The sequence below is a fragment of the Monodon monoceros genome, unplaced genomic scaffold (assembly GCF_005190385.1).
Source record: "Monodon monoceros isolate NGI ecotype Baffin Bay Population unplaced genomic scaffold, NGI_Narwhal_1 Super_Scaffold_8, whole genome shotgun sequence".
In the NCBI taxonomy this organism is placed as follows: Eukaryota; Metazoa; Chordata; class Mammalia; order Artiodactyla; family Monodontidae; genus Monodon; species Monodon monoceros.
Window position 1 is genome coordinate 38,972,383 of NW_021703785.1, and position 12,204 is coordinate 38,984,586.

Here is a 12,204-nt window from a genome sequence, read left to right on the forward strand (position 1 = left end):
AAATCTTGGAATAGTGACCTGGGTGATATAGCTGCTTCTACTCTAAGAGAATTTCCTAATTCTGATTAAAGCAGGAGGTTGAAGATCCAGATCATAGCCCAGAGGGTAGTACTGTGACTGGACAAAGATGAAACAAGAATTTCTGGTGAAGACTGGGGGGTTTCAAAGACATAACTGCTTCTCTCTTAATACATTTGCTAAAGCCTAAAGTTGCTTGAAATCATGACTAAAATCATTAGCAAAATGTCACTGACAAGTAAACAGGATATTTTTGAAAGCTTCATTAGGCATATACTAGAGTTAAAAAAACCACTAGAGCAATGGTCCACAAAATATAAGAGGATTATAGTTGAAAACCCTGGAAAGCCAAAGACAAATCAAAGGTAAACCTAGATTTGTAAGGCTTGCAATCCAGACTCAATTCAAGACAGCCCATAGTTAATGAGACTAGTAACCACTCTACTTTCCTAAAGAAGGAAATGTTAATAATTTCCAAAGGAAGATAACAGTATCTGAAAAGATACAGAAACAACATGGACCATTTGACTGGAAATGAAAGACAAAAAAAATAGAATTACACTCACAGATGATTCAAGTATTGGGGTTACCTAACAAGGACCTAGAATAATTCTGATTAATATGTTTTAGAATATATAAAAATATGAAAAATGGAAAAATGCATAGAGAATTTAACAGGAATCTATAAAGTGAATTTTTAAAAATCTAGATGTTCTAGAACACACAAAATCGAGAACTCTAAAATGAATTTAATAGTAGACTATATACAGCAAAAAATAAAGAGAGAGACAGAGTGGTGAATTGTAAGATAAGTCAATTGAAAGTGTCCAAATGGAAGCACAGAAAATAGAAAAAGAAAGAGAGAGAGACAGAGACCATTTTTTTGCAGAGTATAATCTACTACTCTTCAGCTAAATTTCTGTTAACAGGTGTTTTATTTCCTCATCCAACTCTCAATTTAACTGATACTTGGGGGTAATAAGGCATCTCCTAGATCTGTACAACAGTTTTGTTTTTTGTCAAATTGCCTCCAGTGGAATGACTATATTAATATAAAGACATAACCCAATGAATTGGTTTGAGGCGCAATACTTTGTTCTAAACGCTTACTTCTTTTGTTAGATGTTATTTTGATCAGAGGATAAGCAGCACCTGATGTAGAGCTGTATTTTCTCAGGATCCATTTGCAGCCACTTCAGGCTACTGTTAACTATTTCCTGATTCATCTTTACATCATTTCTTTATTATTTCTGAACAACATTTTACTGCATCAGCATCTTTAGTTGTGGCCAAGCCCACAAACATATAGCCCAAGAACCACTGTGCCTTCTCATTTCATATATCCAAATAGCGACCTCCAAGGATCAGTAGGAAATCCACCTTTGAATTCTAAACCCCAATTGAATAAGCAACAGTTTTTTTTTCTTTCCTGGGGTTGGAAGAAGCTACAGGATCAAATTTAATTCCCCTCACGTATTCTGCACAGTAATTTCTGTGCAGATTCCCTTTGGAGTGTTGTTGTAATTTACCCAACTAAGGAGGGTTCATTTGCTTGGCCATAAGAAAGAATTCTTTGGTCATGTCACATGCTCTTAAATATTCAAATATCACCTCCTGGGGACAAGATTTAAGTTTTCCTGTACAGCCACATATAATTCCTTAATTCTGCCTATTCAAAGTCTTATTCTTCAACTTCTGTAGTCAAATGGTGATAGATTACCAATTTAAATATAGAAATGAGATTTGGAAGCTTCCATTGTTAAACTAGCTTGCTTTGTTTAATAAACATAAGTTTTAGACCATTCTGCCAACAAGATAATGAAGTTCTCTGAGGTTCTATTGGTTCCAAAAGGCAAGCGACAACCACCTCATGGATAAAATGTCCCCCTAAAATCATCATTAATGATATATTTGTGTATTATTATAATATATCCCTAATTGTGTTGCTTGCACTGCAATTGTCTGCAAGTCTCTCAAAAACCTTTTTTTGCTCTGAAACTTTCACAGATTCAGATTTCTTTCTGGTAACTTTTGTATAGATGTTAATAAGATCCTCATGTGATATATATGTGTCTACCAAAATCCGAAAAGTGTTGTAGCACTTTATTGTTAGAAGAATGAAGTAAAAGAGTTTGTACACTGTACTGTTTATGGAATGTCTTCTGTGACCCATGCTCAAGCTATTCCTAATAATTTAACAAATTGATCTGGTCCTGTATTTTAGATGGTATAATTAACCATTAGTCATGTATCCCACTGCATATTGTACATATGTTATAACGATTAGTCATATACTTTATTCTATTTCTCAAAATTTCTTGGCTATCTTTTCTGAAAAAGGTAATGTTATATTATAATCAATGTAGTGAATCAACTTACTTTTGATGGCAATCAAGTCGATGCCTCATTTCATTAGGTCATTAACAGTATACTGGAAAATTCAGACACCCTATGAGAAGAGCAGTGAATAGTCTCCTCTGATGTTTCCACAAAAAATCAATCAATCAATCGAGAGATAAAGTAAAAAAGTAATGAAAGAAAGAAAGAAAGAGAGAGAGAGAGAGAGGGACAGACAGGACAAAGCAAGAAAAGAAAGGAAAAAAAATAAAAGGAATATGTGCTTGGCTTTCTTCAAAATTGAGATAGAACATAAAAGGAAACCTTAGCCAACTCTACAACATCCTAACAGTCAATTTCACACTTTAGCTTGTCATCATAGCAGGAAGCAGATGCTATTAGAGAAACTATGTAATTCAAGTCATAAGAGTGAGCATTTACTTTTCAGGAACTATCTAGTTTTCTTAGAGGGCAGTGAGAACTCTTGTAAGTGGAGATATTTTGAATCTAGTATGCTTACTTCTGCTATTCTTCTTTGAATACAAAATTTCTGCTTTCAAAAATTCCAAAAAGTTTTTATTTAGCACAATAACAAAACAAAGTTTAGACTTGCCCAATATCCAACTATAAGTATTCAATGGTGATTTATTGCATTTATGGTCTCATTCATTCCAATTATGTCTTCTGGTACTGGTGGCGTTACCACACCATGGTACAGGATAATCTATATTTTCACCATAACGTTGGTAACGGCTGCCATAGTATGAATTTACATTCCAGGTTTCAGTTTTAACCATCTGATCATATCCCCTTGTCTTCCAGTATATGGTGTATCAATATCTATTCCCACAAAAAGTTTTCTTTTTGTACCTGTTTAACTTTACCTGTTAAAGTTAAAGATTTTACCCAGCCTGTTTAACTTTAATTATAGTGTACAATCTTGGAGCCCTTGTTGGAGATTTAATGAAATTATATTGATCCTCAAATCATATCATTTATCCTCTATTACTACTACGTTGAAAGATTAAGTTTCTTCAGTACCCTGTTCTGATATCTTGGTGTGGTGTGTGTGTGTGTGTGTTTCTCCTTTAACGTGCTTGAATTTAAACGTATCTGAGATGAGATAAAGGGAACATATTTGGCAGGTTCTTTTAGCTGCTGTGTTGCCTGCCAGGGGTTGGTTTTTCTCCATCCAGATGGCAATAATGTGCCACTAGCTTTTTGTAGCAATCACATCAATCTCCTCCTTTTTAATTATTTCATTATTGATTAAATATATATTGCCCCTCAATTTAGCATTCTTATTTCCATTATCATTATTTTTGCAGCAACCATTCTCCTTTTAAATGACTGAAACATCATTAATACCCTTAAAGACCATGTTTTCATAGTAAATAGCAGGTTGGCCCAGGTTCTAGTATGGTCTCTTGCTCTCTTAAAAGGAGAGTTGAATAAAGGTCCATGCATGGGGTGATGGCTACTGATACCATAGCTTCTACCACTGGTTAAATCAGAGGCATATCATTTGTCCTGCCTCATTACTCATCACTGCACATTCCATCTTATGTAATTGGTAGCTACAACTGCGTTACTATTGTAACAAATTACCAAAACTTAGTGTCTTAAAAATATGCTTATTATCTTACAGTTTTGAAGTCAGAAAAGCAAAATGGGGCTTATTTGGCCAAATTCAAGATATCAGTAGAGCTATACAGTAAGTCCCCTACATACGAACATTCAAGTTGTGAACTTGCAAAGATGTGAACATGCGTTCATATGTCCAACCACATAAGTTAGTTCACATGTCTGGTGTACTTGTCATGTGTGTGCATCCTGTACAAGTCATTGTGCTTTTGTGTACTTTACTGTACTGTACTGTATAGAGTACAGTAATACAGTATCTTTATTTCAAGCCCAGGAAGTCTGGAAGCAGGCATAAAAGCAGCGGTGATATAGCTGATACTGCTAAGAAGCGCCAAGCAGTGATGATGGAAACAAAAGTGAAAATAATTGAGAAAGTGGAGCCATGCAAAAAGATAGCTTGCCCTCTGTCTCCTATGGCTGACGATCCTTCAGCTCTACTATCTCCCACCTCCTCTCCCTCCTCCAGTCAGTAACTCTTCTCGCCTGCTCACTCGATGCCAATCCCTGTATGCCAGCTGTTGTACTGTACTACTGTATTTTTCAAAGTACTGTACTGTAAGATTATGTTTTCTTTATTTTTTGCGTTTGTTTTTTATGTATTATTTGTGTGAAAAGTATTATAAACCTATTACAGTACAGTACTATTTAGCCAATTATTTTAGTTGGGTACCTAGGCTAACTTTGCTGGACTTATGAACAAATTGAACTTACAAACGTGCTCTCGGAATGGAACTCATTCGTATGTAGGGGACTTACTGTATTCCTTCAGGAAGATCTAGGAGAGAATCTATTTACTTCCCTTTTCTAGCACTGGAAGCTGCCTGCATTCCTTAGCTCATGGCCACTTCACTCCAATTGACAGCTTCTTCTATCATCATATTTCTTTCTCTGATTCTGATCCCCCTGCCTTCCTCTAATAAAAACCCTTGTGATGACATTATTTCCACTCAGATAATTCAGGAAAATCTCAAGGTTCTTAACTTAATCTGCAGATGCTTTTGCCATACAAGGTAACATATCCACAGATATAGGAAACTATAGAAAAGGCATCTTGTGGGGGAGGAATGTTATTCTTCTTGTCACAGTTTCAAATATGTCTCAACATTCTCTTTGTTTGATTTTGTTTACTTTGCCTTCCATGTCAGTGGATGTATTACCACTTAAGAGATTGGCAGCACCAAAAAATAATATCTCAGAGCCATTTTCTACTTTCTATGCCCCCCTTTATTTACAATCTACCTGCAATGCCCATTCTGCTTTTTAAGGAGCAGTGGTCATAGGTTTGGATGGGCAATCAGATTCATGAGAGTAAATAGGCTTCTCTCCATATCAAGTGTACTTAGCTAAAAGCTAAGAGTATCAATAGTCTCTGAGGGTGAGGTAACCAACATAGAATAGCTAAAGTCTAAGACCTATAGTCACTATTTCCAAAGGCCCAGATGTCCTACAGTCTAGATGTGTGTAATTATGAGAGATTAACATAACTTGAGGAAGAGGTCCGCTCAAAGAAGCCATGGTTTCCTTTCAGCGATTTTCCTTAGCAGCTCACATTATTCCCTCAAGGCTATGTTACTAGCTAGGTGCAAAATTCTCAAGGGATACATAATAATGTCCATTTTCTAGTGCAGCTGCATCTAACCATATCCAGTTATTCATTACTTGATAAACAACATTGACATTGAGATACAGATGCTAATTCAGTACATAGCCCTGGGCTGGATTCTCATTTATCATTGAGCCAATACAATCAAATTCCTAATAGTTCCCTGAGGTGATGTTTTAAGGTAGATTTAATCAAGAATTGACTCCTCAGGTATCCTTGATGCTGGAGTAAAGACTACCAAAACAGTTATACCTTTCCCTTCTAGTAACTTTCAGCAGATTTTGGAAACGTGTGTTCATTATCATTTCAAATATTGGCTTTCTGTATTCTCTCTCCTCACATTCTTGAATTTCAATGACCCATGTTTTAGACTTTCACTGATTTCCACAATTCTCTAGTGTCCTCTCTCTTCTCTCTCCCATCTTACATGTTTTACATTAAAAAAATATTTTAAATATTTTATTGAAGTTAGTTGATTTACAATGTTGTGTTAGTTTCTGCTGTACAGCAAGGTGATTCAGATATAGATATTTATTTATTTATTTATTGTTTTTCATATTCTTTTCCATTATGGTTTATCACAAGATATTGAATATAGTTCCCTGTGCTACACAGTAGGACCCTGTTGTTTATCTATCCTATATATACTAGTTTGGATCTGCTAAGCCCAAACTCCCACTCCATCCTTCCCCCACAACCCCTTATAAGTTCTAATTTTGCTGTTACTGACACTCCTTTCACTGAGAGGTGGGGTCTATATCCCCCTCAACTGAATCTGAGGTTGACCTTGTGGATTGCTTAGCACAGCAGTCCCCATCTTTTTTGGCACCAGGGACCGGTTTTGTGGAAGACAATTTTTCCACGGGCTGGGGACAAGTGTTTCAGGTGGTAATGCTAGCGATGGGACAGATGGTTCAGGTGGTAATGGGAGCGATGGGGGGAATGGTTCAGGTGGTAATGGCAGCGATGGGGAAGAGCAGATGAAACTTCGCTTGCTCACCCGCCCGCTGCTCCTCTCCTGCTGTGTGGCCTGGCTCCTAACAGGCCGTTGACCACTACTTGTCTTCAGCCCTGGTGGTTGGCGACCCCTGGTTTAGACCCTTGGAGTATGGCAAAAGGGATACTCTGTGGCTTTTGAGGACAAATCGTAAAAAGTACATAGATTCTACCTTCCTCACTCTAAAGATATTTGTCCTGGGAACCCAACCACCATCCTATGAGGAATACAACTTGGGGAGTGTACATGTATAGGCCCAGGTGGTAAATTAACAAGGTCCTTCTCACTGTCAGCCAGCATCTTCCTTCAAACATGTGACTTAGAGAGCCTTCAGATTATTTCAGCCTCCAGGCTTGGAGTCTTCCCTCTCAGGCCTCAGATTTAATGAGGCAGTGATAAATGATCTCCATTATGGCCTTTCTGAATTCTTAACCAGTGTTATTCAGGTGCATAATAGATAATGGTTTTATGCTGAAATTTGCTCACAGTCTTGAGGTAAACTTTGAAGTAATTTGCTACACAGCCATAGTAACTAGAATAGGAGATGGTAAGAGAATGAAGGGCTGGCTGCCTCATCTGTGTGAATGTGTACTTCATCTGAATGTGAGTGAATAGCAAATTCTTTGGAAAGGTGTCATAAGTGTTGGTGGGAGTGGGGGCCTGTGTTGGGGGAATCATGGGATGATAAAATTTTCTCTGTCTCCTACATCACAAAATGTTTGCCATTACCTTGACAGATACAATTACACCAGGAGAGGGACTGCACTTATTAACCAGCAGAAGAAGACTTTTTCTCAGGACACTATTTTAATTTCTCAGAATAAAACAAGAGTAGGCTGAAGAGTGACCTTTCTTCAGAGCTTAAACTAGAATTGATGATATGTGCACCCAACTTCCTAGTGGTAAAGGCAATCACATTATATTTTAATTTCCTAATACTACTCCTTCCAGAGGCAAAACCAAAAAGAAAACTCTGGTAGGTCTATTCCTGAAACTTGCCCTGTGGATAGCCAGTACAGATGGCTTAATCAGAGACTCTCATTCAGAATGCCAAGTCTGTATAATGATAGGTAAAAAATAGAAAATTAGGGGAAGTTGTCACAGAAAGTACGGAAGCCCATAAATGGAGAATGATGCTGAGAAAGATACCATCACTCTCTTCAAAGAGCTCATATCAGAATAGGAGAATACTCAGAGTTGTTTCTCTCAGTTTTGGTGCCAATTCATGGCCAGTTCTCAAAGACACCCCTGATTTGTTATCCTTTTAGAAGAATTGAATGGATTCAAGCTATGAAATTTACCCAACAAGTATACTTTGATGATCTGAAGGAAAGACATCAGTCTGTGTCCAGCAATATTCTGCTTGAATATAGCAGTGTAGAAATTTTCATTTAGGTTACATTTTTATTATTTTTATAATATTGGTTCTTATTCAGCCTGGAGATAAATTTTCCCTCTAAGCTTGATTGGATTTACTCCTACTGGCAGATGACATCTGATGCATGTGTTGCTGTGAATCAGAATGACATTCTGTTCAGACAATTTTATAGGTATGAAGGACAACACATTTTCTGGGGGACATAATTCTAATAGACAAATACATTATACTTAAATTGCTTTAATGCCACAAGTATTCAATGGACACAGAACTTGTAGAGGCTTAATCAACACAGGCCCTGATACATAAGAGGGCCTTACGGATCTTGGGAACTAGGCTGAATATGTGGATCCAAAGGACAATTTATTATCTAGAGGTTTGAACACAATGAAGATGACAAGGTAAGTCCAGGAAGAAGACCTTAATGTCATTCACTTCTAGAAAATTGAACATGTTTGGTAGTTAACCTAGTAAGCTGATAAAGCTAAATGCAACTATTTCAAATTTAATAAGACATTAATCTCATTGAAAATCTTGGAGAGGGTGTATATCTTCATTAAAAAAATATTTTTTTAACAAGCATGTTAACTTCAACATGCTCTGATGTGTTTAAAAGACATGGCTGGGAGGGCTGGAGGCTCAGGATAATGAGGTCAATGTTGGGGAATCCTATGGTCTTATGGTCTTATCTATCATTAGATAATGCAAAATCATCACTACCATTGTTTTATTTACTGCTACATCTTCTTGGCCACTGTGCCTGGAACTTCTATTTTCTCTGGTACAATTATTTGGAACAGTCAGATTAAGGAACAACATGTTGACTCCATTTAAGGTAGGTGGGTGACTTTGGAAACATGCATCAAAGAAAATATTGTCTTTGTAGCTTGGTTATAGTTATATTCCAGATAAGATGGAACTTAGAGTTTACAAAGCAGTGATCTCTAAGGTTTAAAGTTAGGAAAAATAGAGTATATGGCAAAGAATATTTTTGCTTAGTTTTTTCTCCAAGAAGAAATAAAACAATGACATTAATAGTAAATAATATGTGGTATGTTAATCATTATATTAATACTTATTCAACAGCTCTATAGGGTAACAAAATTATTTATTGTCCAAATGTAGAGTCAAATAAGAATAAAAGTCTAGAGAAAATGATCCTCCAGAAAAACATATATTTTAAATAATTCACTTAAAATTCAAACTGATATATTATACATGGAGACTAATAATAGAAGGAGGAAGAAATAAATTTAGCTTTGGGAAAGTAACATACAGTTAAATACTTCTATCAACATCTGTAGAAATTTGCAAATAATAGTAGGTAAAATTTTATGAAAAATAGACCAGCTAGTAAAGGAATATCAGAAATCTCATCAGGGATATCTTTAATGTGTTTGAGGCTAAAATTCTAATTTTGTAGACTTTTTTTCCTTTAAGAATTGTTTTTAACTGTCTGGATAAGCTATAGCAAGGATAGCAAGGATTGGGGTGGAGGTAAACTGGAAAAAATGGATTAAAAGAAGGTTCTAAGATCTTTATTCTAGTTTCAGATGCGAGAAGATTTTTGTCCATGTTTATATACATTGTATAACCTTTACTCATGGAATTACTCAGGGTTGACCTAAATCTACTTTATCCAAGACAAGGGAAACTCTGAACAAAGACTGTATGCAAATCCAACCATTGTTGATATTATTTATTGAGTAATGAGTAACTGGGAAGGATGAGATGCAGCTTGCCTGGGAAAAGGAAGCAAGCCAGAGTTCCCCAAGTGGGCTATGTGACTAAGCCCAAAGAGCTTTTGTTTAAACATACACTCTGTGCCATTATCATACACGAAATTACTAAAATAATTTATTAATATCATCAACATCCAGTTCATAATCACAGCTCTTATTACATAAAAAATTGTATGTCTGAATTAGGATACCAGAAAGAAGTCTACATATTAAAATTAAATGATATATATATAAAATCATTTTTATTTTCTAATAATCCCTCTTCTTTTATTTTCCAAAGCTATTAATTGTTGAATAATCAGGCCATTGATATTGTAAAATTCCCCACTTTATTAATAATAGGCCAATTAAAAAGTAAAATGTTTTTTTGAAAGATGTAAACATCCATTATACAATGTATATCTAATGATGTCACAGGGCTTTAAAATACTAAAATTATAAAAAAAGAATCTACTGAATTTTAGTACAGAATGTTTTATAAAGTAGCAATAATGTACTAATAATAGCCTCTGAGGAGCAAAAAGAAGCTCACATGTAAAACTAAGCTACTGAGATTCAACTATTTGCAGTTATTGTCATTACCCAACCAAATAAGAAATAATTGTCAACACTGCCAAAACTTAAAAATATTATATGAATTAATAAGGGAAACATATTACTATCATTCACAAAGAAAGGATTATTAGTTACTTTTACTGTACAAATTCTGTTTAAATTCAATATAAAAATCAGATTAATGAAAGCAGAGAAATTAGAAGATTTCACATAACATTGGAGGTAATATTTAGAAGATCTGTAGAATTCTAATTATGACAATATAAAATGTCAGCTTCATGCTAAATATTTATATAAATTAGGGGTCCTTCAAGTGTTCTGAAAATATTGAACTTTTCCTTGTATAAAGAAGTAGAAATATTTTAAGAATATAGCTTAGTACCTAACTATTTTACGGACTTTAAATATGGTAGCCATATATTTTATTGTCCAAATCAAGATAAACTATCATTTTATAAAGTTTTATAAGATGACCATATGGTTTGTTATCTAGTGATTGATTGTGGGAGGGGATATTCCCTTAGATTTAAGACAAAACTATAAATTATATTCTTAATTTGTTTTCAGTCTTTTAAATTGAGCTAAATTTTCAGATTCCTAAATTTTAACAAGAACAATTCAGTGACACTTAATACACTCAAAATGGTGTGTAACTACCATTTCTACCTAATCCCAAAACAGTTTTATCATCTCAAAAGAAAATCTTATACTCATTAAGCACTTGATCACAAGCCCCTTCCTCCAGCCCCCAGATGTCACCATTTGAACATGTGGAAATAGTATGAATACTTGTAGAAATTATTTCCTAACATAGGAAATGTTTGAAAGAATATTATACATTTAAAATAATTACATGATAACAAGGAAAATAAGAATTTTGCAAACTGTGTAAAAGATACCACATAATGATATGCATTATGATGCTTAACAAGGTGAGAAAACTCTAAGAATTTTGCCTGAGTTTTATAAAAATGCACCATTATGTGATAAATGATTTAGGTAAGCATTCACATTAATGTATTTGTTATAAAATTATTAATTGGAATATATATGTATATAAATATGCTATAATTTACCAATTGTTTTCATTAATATTCTCTTACTTTATGTCCACAGTAATCATCTGTGGTAGTTGTGACACTTTCATTTTTGATATCAAAAGTTTATTGGGGGACATATCCAAGGACACACATATAGGGGGTGGCGAAATAGGGACTAAATTCTAGATATCCTGCCTTAAATTTAGTGATCTTTGACTATAGTATATTATACTTGGTATGTGCATATGTAGTATACTTGTGTGTGTTTTCCAGCAGTTTAAACTGGAAAGTTAAGCTTCATATGCATATTGATGCATATGAAATATGCAAATGACTACAACAAATGCATCAGTACAGGGAGCTTCCTAAGTTATCACCTCACCACTTTGTGAAATACTTGGAAAAAAATGAAAATCTGGGTCATTATTTTGTGTCACAGTGTTATATTTAAGTGTTTCCTTTAAAAATCATATGGAACTTCTGAAAAATAAATTTGAAAAGATTTAACTCTTAGTGGGTATGAAATTGTTAGAATTTACTTCTTAAACATATAATCCAGTAAAAAAACATGTCCTTAGAGAAATGACCTTTGGATGGCCAAAGTCCAAAGCATAGTATATGTGGATGGGCACTTCACCCATTCCACCCGGGTGGAATGACCCGGGAAACTGAAAAAATTTTGGGACTCAACAGAGTCATCTATACTTGTCATAATCAATTCCTCTTATTAATTTCATCTCTAAATCTTCTCTCCTTCAGATTTCACAATAATACCATTGAAATTGCAACTCTAAAAATCACAAAAGATCTCCATGTTGCTAAGTCAGTCCAATAATCAGTTTTAGCCCTTGTGTCCTCATCTTGATTTAACTATTAGCCATATATGAAGA